Source organism: Paroedura picta, chromosome 4, assembly GCF_049243985.1.
Source record: "Paroedura picta isolate Pp20150507F chromosome 4, Ppicta_v3.0, whole genome shotgun sequence".
In the NCBI taxonomy this organism is placed as follows: domain Eukaryota; kingdom Metazoa; phylum Chordata; class Lepidosauria; order Squamata; family Gekkonidae; genus Paroedura; species Paroedura picta.
Window position 1 is genome coordinate 45,791,989 of NC_135372.1, and position 18,404 is coordinate 45,810,392.

Below are 18,404 nucleotides of genomic sequence, written 5' to 3' on the forward strand. Positions count from 1 at the left end.
TACGAGAACCCTCATTGAGAGAACTGCTATTTGAAAAGGAAGCTGTAGGGGGCAGCTTTCATGAGAAACTGTGGCCATCAGAAAAACAAAGAAAAGTATCAAATTCCTGGACTGCTGGACTTTTAAAGGTGTGGTAGAAGTACAAAGGAAGACTGTCTCCATCTATATTAAAATCCCCAATTGAAGCAGACTTTAGCAAAGCTCAACAAAAAAGATTAGCCTGCCTTGGTTACAAAGACCTGCTAGCTAAAAGTGGCAAGTTTAAAGAAAGACAAGTATTAGAAAAAGAAGGAGTAGAAATTTATTGGTTAGAATATAACCAATTGTTATCCAGATTTAAAGCTGAATTCAGCCACCCGCTAGATCTAAGTGCTTCTATACCAAAATTTGAGAATTTATTGATTCAAGAGAAACCCCACCTACAAGGACAAATATACAAAGTGTTACTAAAATATGAGACCAAGATGGAGCAGATTAAACCATGCATGATTAAATGGATGCAAAATATAGAGATGAATGTGACAGTTGAACAATGGGAATTTATATGGTCTAGAATTCCCCAGTTAACTAATAGCCAAATTCTCAGGGGAAACTGGTATAAAATGTTTTATAGTTGGTATGTAACACCGAAAGCAATTGCCAAATTTGCAAAAAATTGTAATAACAAATGTCGGAAATGTTCAGACAAAGTGGGTTTCATTTTATCATATGTGGTGGAAACGTGATACATTCTATAAATTTTGGGCCAAAGTTTATACGATTATGCAGAAAATGTGGGGTCTTAATTTTCCAGTGAAGCCAGAGTATATGTTAAGTTTACCACCGCAGTGCCTCCCAACATGTACCAGAGGACTTTTTTTTTATGTGACAACGGCAGCCAGATTAGTAATGGCTAGAAAAATGGAAGGTACAAGAATTACCATTGATAGAAGACTGGCTGAATAAGCTGGCGGATCTGGCCAAAATGACAAAACTGACACTGATGGTCAACGGGAAAACTGAAGAAGCCTTTCAAGAACAATGGGGCCTCTATTTGAATTATTTAAATAGATAGCTGAAGTTGAATTAGAACAAGGTTATTCTTAATATCTTGTTGTTATAGTGTCTATAAGTAATATGATGTACTAATGATAACAATTTTATTTCTTTCTGTGCTTCTTTTGAAAAAAATCTCCTGTTGATGTAGTCAACATTTTCAGGACCAGCCTGTACAAGTTGACTTGTCAAGATGAAGGGAGCCAACAGGGCCTATACAGAGGCCTGTTTTGTTGGAATTTGCAAGATCTACAGTGTGCATGATTGAGCAGAATACGAAGAGTGACCTGTGTGGGGGCATTGGAAGGGATGCATTATATATATTTAGCATTACTGGGTTAGGGCAGGCTTTCTCAATCAGGGTTTCATGAAACCCTGGGGGTTTCTTGACAGCCATGGAAGTGTTTCCCAAAGGGCTATAAGTTAAAAAGCGGTGAAGACTTAACTCCAGCTGCAGCTGATGCAGAGGAGGAGCCAGGCAGTTAGGAGGACACTCTGGAGGAGACAAGTCCAGTGGCGCACAGGGTGGGCATACAATTGCATGCTGTTTTCATGATTTGGACTGGGAGGCGTGGGTCCTGGGCACCTTAAAAGGTCACATGTGCAAGGGGTCCAGCCGAACTGCCCCTGAAACATCTTTCCTCCCCCCCCCTCACCCCAGTTATGTTGGCTAATACTGTGTATATTTAAATGGCCATTGTCAAATGTTTTTAAATTGTATTTCATCACATCTGGCGGTTTTGACATGAGATAGAGCCTGTTTGGGGGGAGTTCAGTCTGCGCATGGAACACCCCAGGTTAGGGACCTCCTTATGAGGTGGCAGGTCTGTGAGCGGGGCTGACCTGGCTGGGGAGGCATGGGGCTCTCCGTGCCAGGAAGCTTGGGGTGGGACCACGGGAGGTTGGTGTTTCCTTGGCACCCCAGGGTTTATAGTGGTGGGTTGCCTGGGGTGATGCCAAGGATAGTGCATGCTTCTTCTAGACACTGGCTCACCCAACTGCTGACTATTGCTGCTATGACTGTGCTTCCCTTTATCCCTCCTGAGTTCCACCCTCATCCTCTTTATTATGACTTTCCTCTCTCTGTCTCTGTCTCTGTCTGTCTCTCTCTCTCTCTCTCTCTCTCTCCTCTCTCTGTCTCTGTCTCTCTCTCTGATGCACCCAGCCCATTGCCTGACTGCTTCCTGGTGCTCCACCTGCTCTCCTGGGTATGTTGTCTACCTCGCCTGTTCCACTACTAGGGCCCTGCAAGAGCTTTCTGTGTTCCGCAGGACCTGTAAGACGGAGCTCTTCTGCCAGGTCTTCTGTTGAGGTCAGGGCATGGGAGATAGCTTGTCCACCTGCCTTTCCATTCTAGCCTCTATTTTCCCTCAGTGACCTCCCTTCTTTCTACCTTGCACTGCCCTGCACCAACACTTTGCTTTCTTGTAGGGATACCAGACTCGAGGTGGGACCTGGTCATCCCCCAAAATTACAGTTTATCTCCAGACTGGTTCCCATGGAGAAAGTGGCTACTGTCGAGAGTGACCTCTATGGCATTATACCCTGCTGAGGTTCCTGTCCTCCACAGATTCCATCTCCCAATCTCTAGGAGTTCCCCAACCTGAATCTTGTTACCTTACCTTACCCTGCCCCATCTCCTGCTAGTGGCCATGGGGACCTGTCAACCCAATTTCATTAGGTTGATTCAGACCCTCTCAGCCTGCTGTGGCTTTATGAAATCAGCATTGCAGAATCTTTTCCAGTGAACAATTGCTCATTAAAATTTTTGATGTTGCTCAGTATGGATATCTGTACTGCAGAAGGTGATTATTGGCTGCTTCTCCTTGAATCCTCAATACACGCAGATATAAAACATGCGTTTAGGCTTCCCCACACACACCTTGTTGCTTTCAGTTCGTAAGACAGCCTCTTATATCTGAGGGTTGTTTAAAACTGTTGGTTGCTACTAGTCATTCTTCTTCTCTCGGTCTGATAGAAGCACTAAGCATTCAGTTAGAGATCTTTAGGGAATTGCTAATATTAGTTGTTTGACTGGCTTTAGATCTATTACCCTGACATCATGCTGCTTTTTATTAACCTCTGAGCCAAAGCCCAATAACTAATTACCAGACAGAGGAGAACTAAAAAAATACCAAGTCAATGGAACCTCCAACACCCTCTTGGAAACAACACATAAGAAGGATCAAAAAAGTTTAGGGATGTCCCCACCTCCCCATTCAGCTGGGCCCTTAATTCCATTTGACGAAGAATTCTGTCCTCTGAAGCTTATTGCTCTCACTTATTTCTTTCAGTGGGACCTTTCTTACCCACATTTTCAACAAACAACCCATTTTAAAATGCAATCTAAAATTTAGTCAAAAGTTGTTAAACCAATCCTTCTCCTCAGGAGTATGACTTTCAAGTGGGGGAGGTAGACTAGGAATGCAGCAAGGCTAAAAGTTCCCCACACCTATAAATAATGAATAACAGATCTTTATTACATACAGTTCTTTATTACCATTTTATTACAGCTAAACCAATTAGAACTATTCAGTGTTGTCATTGCAAGAATCCTTCCAAACTCAATGTATTTCTTCTAATGGGTGCTATCATGATGAACTCATAGGCTTAGGGTTGCCCAGCTCCACCTTCAGGAAATCTCCCAAAATTGGAACTGATCTCAAGAAGACAGAGAGTAGTTCCCCTGGGGTTTGTGACATTATACCCTGCTATGATCCTTAAATGGACTCCAGAGAATGGCAGAGGACAGGAAGGCCTGGAGGATCATTGTCCATGGGGTCGTGATGGGTCGGACACGATGTCGCACCTAACAACAACAACAACAACAACAACATGATCCTTCCATTCCCAAACCTTCCTTTTCCTAGGATCTATGCCCAAATCTCTAAAAAGTTCCCAATCCAGAGTTGGCAGTCCTATATTAAGATTCATCTCCAAGACATTGTTTATGTCCATATGGAAAATTGGGGGAGGGGTTGTTGCTGAATATTGTAGATATTGCCTGTTTGTCACACAAGTTCAACTATATTCTGAAGAACTAATAATTTAGTATTCTGCTCCTGTGTGATAACCAAAACAGCCAATCAGACCCCTCGAACCCATTTGTAGTTCACAAAGACTTATCAGAAATAAAACTTTCAAAGCCAGTGAACCACAGCTCATACCCTACTATTTACTGCCGTCTCCATACCAGTGTGAAACCTTCTTACAAGTAGAAGCTAAGCTGGCAGCTATCTTGTCCTGGGACCAGAAAGTGGCATTCAAAATTACATTATATATTACTAACAGTCCCATAATCCCAATTAAAATAAATTGTGAGGAATGTGGATACACAAGTTACATAAGGTTAGCATGCATAGTGAGATAAAAAACCTTTGTCCTTGTTGAGTCCAGGGTATGTCAAAGTATTGAGTGTTGTAATAACTTGCATTTTTACAATCTCCCTTTCTAGCCTGTTCTTGAAGTTCCTTTGTAATAAAACAGCTACTTTCAGGTCCTTTACTGAATGTCCTAGAAGGTTGAAGTGTTCTGCTACAGGTTTTTCAATCTTGTGGCTTTTGATGTCAGACTTGTGCCCATTAATTCTTTGGCAGATGGTTTGACCTGTTTGCCTTATGTAGAGAACAGAGGGACATTGTTGGTACTTGATGGCATATACTAAGTTTGAAGATGAGCAGGTGTATACGCCTTTGATGATATAGGTGATGTTATTAGGTCCAGTAATTGTGGCATTGGAGTGTATATGGCAGCAAAGTTGGCATCTGGGTTTGTTGCAAGCTCTAGTACCAGTGTCCATGTTCACATTCGATGCTGCATTGTTGTGGGTGAGGAGTTGTTTGAGATTGGGGGGCTGTCTGTGTGAAAGGAAAGGTTTACCCCCCCAGTGCTTGTGAAAGAGAACTGTCATTATCCAGTAGGGGTTGTAAGTCACTGATGATGCGTTGTACTGTCTTGAACTGAGAGCTATATGTAACCACTAGTGGTGTTCTGTTGTTTTCTCTTTTGGGTCTGTCTTCTAACAGGTTTTCTCTTGGTATCCTTCTGGCTTTGTTAATCTGTTCCTTGACCTCACTAGCTGGGTACTTTAGTTCCAGAAACGTTTGTTGCAGATCATTTAGGTGGGAATCTCTGTCCGTGGGATTGGAGCAGATGCGGTTATAACGTAGGGCCTGGCTACTCATTTGAATCTATGATTTTGAACTGATAATATTACGTAAAAACTTGGTTTTATTTGGAACTGTTTAAAGCTCTATTTATACGACTATGGTTTTTAAGATACATTTAATAAACTGGGAAATGGTATAGAAATACTTCAAATAAATAACATTTATTTGATACATCTTCACCAAGTTCTCAACATGTGTTGATATAGTTCTCTTAGGCATCTTTTCCCTTAGAAGAGCTTGTAGTCAATGAAGACATCCCACAGTTTTTGATACACAGTGTAGCATTAGCTGCCACTCCTGTCAAGATGAAGATTAAAGCGGCAGAATATATCTTTCAAAATAGCAAAAAGTCCTATGGGGGTTTCAGTTTCATAAACTAAAAAGAAGTCTACTGATATATCCTTTGTAAGAATGGAGAAGTGAAATGAAACCTGTTCCTTAGTGGTGACCGCAGTAATCTTACTCACAGTTATTCTGTAGTAAATATCTCCTTATTAATGTAGGTTGAAGCCCTGACTTGGTCAGACCAAGATAGCCCAATCTCATCATATCTGAGAAGCTAAGCAAATTCAGCCCCGGCTAGTATTTGCATGGGAGGTTTTCAAGGAACACCAGATTTGGGAAATGGAGGCATGCAATGGCAAACCGACTTGGAAAATGTCTTGCCGTGAAAACCCAATGGGTCACCATAATCAGCTGTGACTTAACGGCACTTTCCGCCACCAATGTATGTAGAATCTTGTGAGCCATGGTCCCAAGCAATGTGTTCACAACAGCGGGTGAAATCATTTCTGCTTAATATGCTTCAGCCATAACCACAACTAAGGAACATCTTTACCACAGAGTAGCAAGAGCTGACTCAAATTTGACTTTCCATGAAGAGGACCACATACTGACAGGCAAAGTGCCATACAAGTGGTAAAATGGTCAGCAATGTCTTTCTAACTTTCTGCACTTCTTATATCTGTTTCCTGAACAACTGCTACATTCCTTTATCCCAGCTTTAACAGCAGCTAGAGCTGGAAGAGCTTCACGGCGGGAGTCAGAATTTTGACATCTGTGAAATGTGTCCAGTGGTTTCCTGCAGCTTGAAGAGCCAATATGAGCAAAAGCTTCATTCACAACCTCGAGTTTCTTAGGAGAAGAGCATGCATTTCTTTGCAGAGCAACAGGGGTTGCAAGATGCTTGCCCATTTTGAAATTATGAGAAAGAGACTTGTAAGTGCTCATCCAAGTATCTTTGTCTTGGTGTCCTGGCTTTCACTTCATATCAGGGAACATTTGTTGTATACTGTTTTACATATTTTAAATGCCATTAAAGGTATTGATTGATGTGTTGATTGATGTGTTGATGGATGATGGATTAGGGGAATATTGTAAATGCTCGCTTTCTATTTTACTATTTACTTCTTGTTGATGAAGGAGTATTAGCTGTAATTCCTATCGTCAGGTCTATACATGAATGTGAAGAACTCTATGTATTCCCACCAGCAGCAACACCAACCTCAATACATCTGTTCCTTTTGCTTATCAGAAATATTTCAATGGTAATGATGGTGGCCTAAATGCAAGTCAAGAAGATATCATAATTCTGCAGGAAGAGAAGAAAAATATTATCTGTGTAGGATACTCAAAATGTTCCCGTTGCTAGGCTGTTTGTGGCACAGACGTGGATTTTTTTTTTTTATGAAAGATCATTCTGATGGCTTTTGACACTTTGGCCAAGAGAAGAAGCTTGTTGGGGGTCTCTGTTTTATGTCAGCCTGGGCTATAAACAGATCTACTTGAGTGCTCACCCTCCTTACCACTCTACCCTTTTAAGCTTTATTGTAACTTGGTCTACAGGTTCACAGTGCCAACCTTCTTCCTTCCTCCTCAAGGGAAGCTGTACATGTTCTAGCTGCAGCCTTATGCACAGCAATATGGGAGTAAGCCCCAAACCTGAGGGAGTTACTTCTGATTAAATATGCATATGGGCCAAGTGAACATTACTGAAACTTCGTGGCCAGTGGATTACAGCAGCTAAATTTTAGCAGAAATCAGCAGCAATGTGATTCTAGTTGTCAAAAAGAAAAATTCTATATTCTTATCTCCTAGATTGTACAAATATGGAGGGAGGGGTCTGAAATACTTTGCTAAGTGGCATTTGTTCTTTTTGCTTGAAAGGCTCTAAAAGACTCAGCCCATTCCTATTCCCACTGTTATGGGAGCGGGGGACCTCACCTAGCAACTCAGAGGAAGGGAGTAAAACTAGTAGTGCCCAGGGGGAAACTGATCACTTGACAATCCAAGCTGACATGCATCCATGGTAGCAAGTCTCTGGGCCTGGAGGAAAACGTCCAGTTCCTGTCCATAAGAAACACTACTAGATCCATATGATCATCTTTTCTGGTCAAGAGTGGTCTGTCAGAAGAAGACAAAGCAGGGAAGATCTATTTGTAGGATTTATCCATAGCAGCTAAAGTAGCCAAGGCAACTTAATCGGGGAATTTTTTGAAATGTAATTGGGAAACTTGATTTAAATCCCCAGTGTACTTCAAAACTAAACATATTGTGAGCAGGGGGTTGGACTAGATGGCCTGCATGGCCCCTTCCAACTCTATGATTCTATGTATATGTATATTTACAGGATATAAAGAAACCACATACTTAGCTTGGTCTCTAGGTGGGTCTTTTACAATGCCAGTGAGCATTTGGAGGTTAGTTCTTTGCTTTCTTTTTCATGCCTAAACACAGTAGAAGGGAAGTAAGCCTTCATTTAGCAACCTCAATCAAATTCCATCTCCTGGATCGAACAGCATTTCCAAGGCTGCCGCTTCTTTCTGTCCAACTTCCTGGCTTAGTGTAAATGTCATTGCTGTCTCAAGGCAGTGAAAGATGTGGGTTTGTATTCACCGTTCTACTGACAGGTCTTGTTGGATATTAAATAGCTGTGTGAGAAATTAGATTTCTTGTTCCGAAGTGCAGTGCTTCTGTACTTTTCGGCTTATGTCATTGTTAGGGTACCTGTTGAGGATAAATTGAACTAAAAATTTAAAAAAAATGGAACTCTGGTCTCATCTCAGTTCTAAAGGAACTTTGAGGAACATTGATGTAGCCATCACCAGAGTGCAACAAATCACTGCAAGGTTTTAGGTTGGCCTCAAACAGGGACCTTCGATTTAGATCATGGTGTTAATTACCAAGACAAAAATAGCAAATGAGTTAGATAAAAAGGGCATTTATTATTTAAATAGTTTCTAAACAAATGTAAATGGCACAAGTAAAAAAATTAAAATAAAATAAATGGTTACATCGAAACAAGAACATATTGATTTAAAACCAAACACTGTCTTTTATAGCACCTCGGGGAATGACTTATTACAGTACAATCCTAAACAAGATACACTCCTATAGGTTAGGCAGCCCAACCTAACAGGGCGGATGGTTTAGCCTAACTTCCTGCTTTGTTATTGTGCCTCTCCCAGAAGTGGGACCAAGAGGGGTATCTAAGGATTTGGCTCCCCCACTAGGTAACCACAACACCCCTGCCCTCTGGTATCCAGCTATAGTATATATTACACGAAATATTGTGGTAGACTATGATGCTTTTCACACATGATATATTTTACAAAGGAAAACAGTCTCTGCAATAAGAGCCCATGAGTTCAATTTTAAGAAAGGGCTTGCTTCTATTCAACTCAGATTTCATTTTAATGCAGATTATTTTAAAAAGCTAAATGTATTATAGATGAAACTTTAAAAAAATAAATATTCAATTCAAGTTTTGACATACAATTTTTAAAATTTCATTTCCCTCCCCCATCCTGCCAGGTGTCTACTACTGTTCCAGATGTTAATCAACTCCCCCAGGATCAGGTGCTGTAAATTATTCATTAATGTATAATGGAACTACAAAAATGTATATTTTGAACAGTCAAGTTTACTCCATTAATATTAGCATATAAAAATATATCAGCATAGAAATCTAGATGTAGAACAGATCACAGGTAGTTTCTCCCACTATGCTGTGTCCCATAATAAGCTCCCTCCTTCCAAAGCCAGAGTATTGTTTCTTCTGAGTTCTATGTCTCTTGAAAGCCAGCATGGTGTGGTGGTTAAGGCTGGCAGACTCGAGAACCAGGTTTGATTCCCCTTTCCTCCACATGACCTTGGACTACTTACGGTTCTCTTAGAGGTGTTCTCACATAGCAATTATCTTATTGTGGGGAGAGGAAGGGAAAGTGTTTGTAAGCTGCCTTTGGACTCCTTTGGGTAATGAAAAATGGGGAATAAAGAACCAGTTCTTCTCTTCTTGTTCCCAGCACAGCTTTGGCACAGACAAATTGCTCCTGAATAAATAGCTCACCAAGTGAGTAAATCTCAAAACCTACAACATTTATTTATTTATATATTCATTACTCATTTTTTACAATTGTATCCTTCCTTTCTCCCCGTACAAGGGTCACCGAGGTGGCTATATTTTAAGAAACCACACATACATCATTAAAACAATTTTAAAAAGAGTTATACATGCAAAAGATAAAACATCAATTGAAATATATTGGAATCCCAATAGTGATTTTGGAAACTTCACCCTAACAATGCCCTTAAATTAACTCTGCTTAAATCATGTTACTCATATGAGATTGGAAAGACTATCTGTTAACAGTACTCTCTGCAGGCCATGAGACAGGTAGCATTTGCAGCAGTGGGAGAAGAGATCATCCTACTCTCACACCCAGACAGTAAACCTAACATGAGCATAGCACCTGCAGGAGTACAAACTCTATGGATATATGCTCCATACCCATACTGGGACACTTTCTGACCATGACTGGGAAAGGCAGTATTTTCAGGAACAATATGAGCGGAACACTCCAAGAGCTATAGTAGGTGGGGAAAGTTGGAAAGGCCTACCATATGAGTTCTGCATATTATTAGATAAATGTTATAAGTAAATAATTTTAAAAGCCTTTATTTTTATATCCCAACCTTCATTTGGAGCTCAGATCAGGTAACAGCACAATAGTATACTACAGTATAACCATAACACTTAAAAACAATCATCTCGATTTTTCCCAATTAAAATTTACAATCAAGGAGGGGCAATTTTCAGAATGGTTTTCCTCTGTTCTCAGCAGCAACTTCTTGTTGATCTTTCTGTGCCTCGACTGTAGGCATGTTGTCTCTGTCTTACACATTTAACATCGTGTGGCTCTTTACAGAATAAAATACTTCAATATCTGTAGCCCTTAGACCCATTATGCATGGGGGTTTTAGCGCACATTCGGGGTGGAATGGCGGCGACTAAAATCACCGATAACGCACGGAGCCGGCTGCAACCGGCTGCAGCTTCGGTGCATGCCGCCGAAAAAGCCGCGTCAGTGAAACGCGGAAGAAAGCGCAGCTTCCAGGTGACCGGGGCGCAACCAGAAGCGGCGCCCGGATCGCCGCGTGCATAATCGGTTACTCTGGGTTTTGCCGCCGTCGCGCCCCACCCCGTGCATAACCGGTGTGCGTCGCGTCTTCCCCCTCCGCGTTTTCCATGTGACCCGAAATCGCCGTTTTGGCGGCCGTGCATAATGGGCCTTAGTGAGACTGAGGGTCTGATTTGGATTATAAATTAACCACGATTTGTTGAAACATGAGTGGTTTTCCCTACTCCAACGTTTTTAATGGATCTCCTGAATCAGACCTCAGTCAGACCCTAAAATGTATCAAAATTTCCAGTTTTATTGTTTAGTAGTAAAACTCGTTGCGTACTGTAATACAATGGATGCTAGCTCACGGTTTGGTGTGGGTTTTGTGCTTCACTTGGAAGCTGGCAACCCTGAGAGGAGGTCTCTCCGTTTACAGCAGTCTTGACCCAAGTCTTAATCAGTCTAAATCAGGTCCATTTAAATTAATATTATCAATCCCAGAGAATGGCCAAGTGAAGCAAGCAAAACCAGAACTCTTTCATGGCTAATCTGAAAGAGTACAAAAATTGACTATTTGGCCCTGAACCCTCTTCATGAAATACCAAGGCAGGAAAGTGGGCAGCTCCAAAGAGCAAGTGTTGTTCCCGAGGAAGAAAAGCTTCACATTTAATATTAAACACAAAGACCGAATTTTGGCCTAAAATATAATGGGAGCTCCAATGGGATTAGCTGAGGTAAGGGAGATGTATCCTGGGTACAATAGTTATAATATTTAACAGGAGGGAAACGCTTATTTAAATAATTGCTTCGCAGCTTGACTGGTTTTGAACAACTTACATTCCAGCCTATTTCACAATCAAAAGAAAGAATTTCTATTATCTCTGAGAGTATCTCAGGCATGTCTAACATTTAAATCTTTATTTCAGGCCTTTGGGCAAAGTCATGGATGCTACCATTGTCAAGTGCATTTATTCAAGAACAGCATTTCACTCTTCGGAGGGTTTTTTAGCATTTGAAGACTCCACATTTCTGAAGCACCTCCATGGGTGAAAAAGAACGGAGAACTTCACCAACCCTGTGTTTGAGCAGAATTTGACTCCCTGTGTGCATGATGTGTGTGTGTGGACATGGGGCATATGGGGATAAATGTTAGATGCAGAAACATTGCATTTGTTTTGTTTTACTGTTAACAGTAGAGGAAAGGAAGGTGATTGTAAGCCGATTTGAGACTCCTTTGTGAAAAGTGGAGTGTAAAAACCAGCTTTTCTTCTAAAAAGGTATATGACATGCTAGATTAATAACTGCTAGATAGGCAGAATGTCCATATTTTTTAGGTTCAGGTGGGTAGCCATGTTGATTGCAAGCAACAGAACAAAGTTTGAGATCAGTGGCACCTTTAAAACCAACAAAATTTAATTCAAGGTGTAAGGTAGAATCATAGAATCCTATGATAGAGTTGGAAGGGGCCATACAGGCCATCTTGTCCAACCCCCTGCTCAACGCAGGATCAGCCCTAAGCATCCTAAAGCATCCAAGAAAAGTGTGTATCCAACCTTTGCTTGAAGACTGCCAGTGAGGGGGAGCTCACCACCTCCTTAGGCAGCCTATTCCACTGCTGAACTACTCTGACAGTGAAATTTTTTTCCTGATATCTAGCCTATATCGTTGTACTTGTAGTTTAAATCCATTACTGCGTGTCCTCTCCTCTGCAGCCAATGGGAACAGCATCCTGCCCTCCTTAAGGTCTTAAAGGTGCCACCAGACTCAAACATTGGTCTCATATTTTATAGGATATGTGATCCAAGGAGATTTCAGAAGTCCATAAGTGTTGGGTTGACTTATTTAACAACAGCAGCAACAGCCACAAAACTTTTAAATTTCAGCCCATAGAGAAAAGTATCTGTGTTACATTAAAAATATATATCCTGCCTTTCCTCCATGGTTCTCACAGCAATGTACACAAATCTTCCATTTTATCTTCCCAGCTTCCATTCCCCCCCCTCCCTTCCCAACAGCCTTGTGAGTTAAATTAGGCTTAAAGAAAATGACTTACCCAAGGTCAACCAGTGAGCTTCATGGCTGAGCGAGGATTGCAAACACCAGCCCTGCCCAGTTTATTCTAACCGCTACTCAAAATATGATCTTATTGTGAAGAATCAATCCTTGTACATGTGAATGTGTGTTCAGGATAAAGTAGATATTTTTCAAAGTAATTGAAACTTCTTCAAAAAGATTATAAAAAAAAGTTCCATTTATTTTTACTAAGATACAGTTTAGCAACCAAAACTACTTTTGAGGTATTAGTTACATTTAAACTAAGGTGACCAGATTGTCCCACTTTTGGAGGGACATCTGGGGGCACCTGGCAAATTGTACTTATGTTGAAATTTTAAAATATATATTACAATACTATTTTTGCATTCTATGAAACATTTTGTTGCTCCATATAGACCAAATTTTTAATCAAGAACCCCCCGCCCCCGATCAATGGTGTCCCACTTTACCAATGTTAAAATCTGGTCACCTTAAGTTAAACTAAATTTAAAATAGTGCACATCAATAGTTTTTGAGGAGGAAATAAGTCCTGATCTACAAAATATAGCTTACCATGCTCCTGGCTGGTGACATGATGTCTGGCAAAAGTATGTAGATCATTGCAAATAATGAACGTAGATCATTGCATTGACACACATTGTGAAATATGAATAGCTCAAAAAATCCATTACATTGTGTGTCCCATATATCATGAGTCATTGCCAACTATTTAAAGGAAGTTGTACAAGCAATTATTTTGAAAAACGATAAGATATGTAGATGGCTAGATTTTCTCCATTCTTACAGATAGTTTGGAATCAGAATTCTGTGGATAAGAGATACCCTTCCCTCAAACACACAAATCACCATAGGTGAGCATATTAAATCATCATGAAATGCTAGAAATGGATTCCTGGCACTGCAAGCTACTAACTCAGCATGCCAAACACAGGTGGTAACTACTGGAAACCATCATGTCCCATGTGAAACACGTGTATTCCCATGAGGACTATATTGTCTAGATCAGATCTAAGGTGTTTGAAAAACTTTGAAGTAGAATTTATGAAGATCGGCTTCTTTTTCTCCTCTTTTTTTCTCTTGCTATGTCCAGCTCTAGTTTTACTGAAAGCTGTGGAGGAAAGCAATAGCTTTATGAGTTTTAAATGGCTGAAAAGAATGGATTTTATTGGAAATAAAACTTGCTGGAAAGAGATCTGTGAAGAGTTTTAGGATGACAAATGCCTGTGGATGACATCTTAAAATGACTCGAGTCGACCGTGCTATAAGCCATCTGGAAGATCTAATTTCGGAGATGTGTATAAATTATTGGCATATAATGAACTATTTAATGGACCCTTTGGAACTAATTGCCAAAACAAGAAGTTCTGCCTTAAAAACATCTATCTCCTAAGATTCCCTAAACAAGTTTCCTTTTGTTTGCACCTATACCTGAATATATGAAAACATTCTTTTAAATGCCCTCCCTGTCATAAAATCCCACATTTTTACAATGCATAAAGAAAACGAATGCCCCCTAGTCAGGTATAACATTTAGATGTGCAACACAGCAGCTCTCAAATTCCGAAGCCATCAATCATTTTAGTATTGTTGTGGTTAGGTGTATTTTTCTTTTTTTAAATTAAGGTCTAGCAGAGAAGGAAAAAGACTTCTCTGAACTGACAGGTAAAAGAAACTAGAAGGGTTGCTGGACCTGGATTTCCTCCTAGTCCTAAATGGCTTGAGTTCCTGTATGGGAATTGAATTACATAGCTAAAAAAGCTGTGAATTCGCAAAGGGAGGAGGGGACAGTGAGACTTAATTAAAAATCTATTTTCAATTCCGCATGAAGTTGGCTGTTAATGGCTCTCCAGTTCTGTTTGACTGCTATTAAATTGTTACAGAGCACCAACAACATGTTTAGGACTTTAAAGAATGAAGTATATGGCCAGATACAAACATAACATTTTTAGAATAGTATGACAGTATCTGTGAGTGCTCTCCCCCCTTCCTATTCAAAATAATGTAAAATTTTTGTGTTTCAGCAACCCACCTTTCCAGAAAGGCAAGAATTTTTTTCCCAGCAGATATGCTCCAAACTGTCTACTGTAGACATGGTATCCTTAAAATGGCACACAGATATCCATGCTCTGATGTTATTTTGGAAAGAATTTTCATAAGTAGGGTGAGGAATTTGACTGAGTATATAACTTAAAAAAAAAGGGGGGGGTGCATAGCACAAGGCTCTCTCCCTCTCCTTCCCCTCCCTGCTTCTGGCCCAAGTAAGATCCTGCCGTTTCAAGATCATTTTCTTGGAGCAATGTCAAGTGTTAGGCAAAGTGCCATAAAACATGCTTTGCATAAAATGCAATTGGGGGGGGGGTTGTATTTAATTGCTGCATTTATTATTTTACACAGCTCATTTAAAAGCCAAAAAGTAAATAGTTTCCAATCTTCTAATTTCGTACAGGTCACCTTTAAATCCAAATACCTTTCCCAGTTTGTTTCCTGCTTTATTATTACCTGATGTTGTGTAACATCTAAATTGTTTCTAAAATGTAGCGTCGTCACATTAACATGCATAAGGAACTGCAATTCGTTTCCACAATACCCTTCTTAATAGGAGGACAACCATGAATTTTTCTTGTTTCAAAGAAACAGAATTTTGCAAATCTTCATTTAGCAAGAGTGTACAAGCAAAAATATGAGCTCATGCTGTTTTTATAAAGCAATGATAGAGGATAATGATAATAATTGTTTCCAGAGTATTTGCTGGACTAATACTAAGATACAGTGGAATGAGCTCCCAGATTCTTGCTGTTCCAAGAAACACTGCATTTTGGAGATGAGCTGGTGTTTAAAAGTCCAGCTGTTTCTTGAGGTTTCTAGCAGCCAGCATCGCAGAGCGGGGAAGGGGGCGTGGCGGTGCACCAGTTGGCATATGCACACAGGTGCAGAGATGCCACCAACACCATCCCTCCCCCCTGTGCCATGGTGATGGCCACTTGGGCTTGACTGGCCACGGAAGCGCGCCAAAGTGCACAAGCCTACTCCAAGGGCTCCAGTGACAGCTGATATGATGGTAACCTACTCCCAGAGGTGCTCTATTTGTAGGTCTTAGTATTTGTGATCTTCTCCTGTTCTTTCTTTTCTATTCTGCTGTCTCCTAGAATTTCGTTGTCAATTATCCATACCCTTTTTATAATTTTTTCTATGTTATTATGCTCTAGGTTTGAAATTGGAAGTCTCAAAGAATGTCTGCTTCATCATTCTCTGTGATCTTGTCTGGCTTGTGCTCCGAAGGATTTCTGGCCAATGGTAAGCTGAACTTCTTGAAAAATTCCAGAGTACCATGGCTAAAGCTTGTGACATTCTTTATAACCAATTTGAACAATTTCACTACAGGCAGTAACCATATGGTCAACTGTGTCAGCTAACAATTTAAAACATAGATAATGAAATTACATTATAAAAACATCATTTAAAAATTTAAAGTGCTTTTTAGAAGTGTAAAATATATATATTTTAAAAAATGAAAACATCTCCCCAATAATATCCATTTTGTAACTGAGATGACACACTCCTTAAAACTGGAGGTGATTGGCACTCAGTGGGAGCGGGGATGTTCCACCAATAGAAAAGGGCAGGCCAAGGGATCTGCCCTGAAACTGCTGAACAACCCAGACTGCCTTCTTCCTGTTGGTGGAAAACATCCCACTCTGACCTTAATTCACTTTATTATAAGGCACATTAATGTGCTTCTTTATAAATTTGCCTCTTATAGAAGAAAACTTACAACGCTGTGAATATTATGTTATTTCCCATTGTCACTGTTCTTCTCTGTCTTTGCTCATAGTTATTTTCTCTTTTTTTAAAAGGTCCCTTATTTATTATACTTATAGCACATTCTTAAATGGGATCACTGTACAAGGAAATGACCATATGTGCTTAACTTCAGCACTGCTGGCAGCATCAGTTTTTCCTTATGAATCTGAATTACTGCTGACATCATTACCCTCAATATTTTTACCAGGTGAATTTCAAAGTGAATATGGAGGTTCATCCTTAGGTGAAATATTTTATGAATTTCTGAAATATTCAAAAGAATTTCTGTAATGTTATTGAAATTTCTCTAGGGGATTGTGCACATTTCTAGAAGATATATTTCCTAGACTGAAAAGTCACTCTGTTACATTACCAACTTCCATATTTAGTGCATTAAGGATAATGAGAATTGGCATTTGGTAAGGAGAGAGAGCCTCTTGTGGCGCAGAGTGGTAAGGCAGAGACATGCTATCTGAAGCTCTGACCATGAAGCTGGGAGTTCGATCCCAGCAGCCGGCTCAAGGTTGACCCAGCCTTCCATCCTTCCGAGGTTGGTAAAATGAGTACCCAGCTTGCTGGGGGGTAAACGGTAATGACTGGGAAAGGCATTGGCAAACCACCCTGTATTGAGTCTGCCATGAAAACGCTAGAGGGCGTCACCCCAAGGGTTAGACATGACCCGGTGCTTGCACAGGGGATACCTTTACCTTTAAGGAGAGAAAAATGTATGATTCCTGTTAGTAACTGGTAAATTCTTAATCTTAGAATATCCCAGTCTCCCTGCAAACAATTTTACATCAAAATAACAGGTGACAGTCAAGTAGAAAGAGAATTGTAGACATCAAACGACATAAAATCCAAATTCAGATTACACACACTTTCTCTCCCTCTTTCTCTCATTCTGTTCTACACCATTGACTGGGTCCCTACCAAGAGTCTCTTCAAGATATGAAATGAGAATCTGTTGTTGGATTGGACAGCACTATACGAGCCAGGTTTCAAATGCTGAAATGCTGAAATAACAGTGAGGAAATGGTTAAAATCCTTCACTAGGAAAGAGCCATAGTGACAGGTTGTCCCAAGGGCTCTGATTGGCCAGCAATAGCTGAGGGAATTGTTAGTGGCTGTTTGCTGGAAGGAGTCAGTCTAAGTCTGTCAAAACCTATATCTAGAGAGTACTTGTCTGTAGTTAGCTGAAGATCTGCTCTGAGGAGAAATATTAATTTAAGGAAAGAATTTTTATTATAGGCTGAGAGTTGATCTATACAGTGACTGGATAACTGGGACAGATATTTTGGCAGAGGGAATTTTGGCAGAGAGGTGATCCCAATTCAGGCCAAAAGGAAAGGGGAGAACTTTTCTAAAGACAGTAAAGAGAGGAGCGGGAACCCTGCCCCGTGGAAAGGGGGCAATGAGGTATGAGGATTTCCTTGGACTTGTGTGGGAGAAAGCTTGTTTCAGACTCTTCAGAATTCAGAGGGATACTGGTGGTTCTAGGAAGGAGAAGCAGAGGTACAAGCATATGGTATCTGCCTTCTAGAAACCAGGGGAATTTAGAGGAACTCACAATGATAAAAACAAAACAGACATGTTTTGGATAAACACAGAAACTATAACCTCTCAGTGCTAAGAAAACTTAAGAACTAAGAAAAGCTTTAAAAAAACCCTCTAAAAACCTTTAACGAAGAACTTTTAAATTGTTTTATAGCTGTATGTATTATAGCTGACTTGTAGGGAACAAAAGGAAGATAGTGTAAGAAGGCATATTGGAGTCCATTATATCAAATTAAGTGGAGAAAGCCATCCTTGGGAAATTTCATGAGCCTTTCTAATAATAAATCTTAGGGATTTCTATGGTCATATTTCTGTGTCTGTGTTTGTTCTCAAACTCTACATACATTCGTGGTTCAGACTTGAAAACTCTCTCTTTGGTGGTAGTACC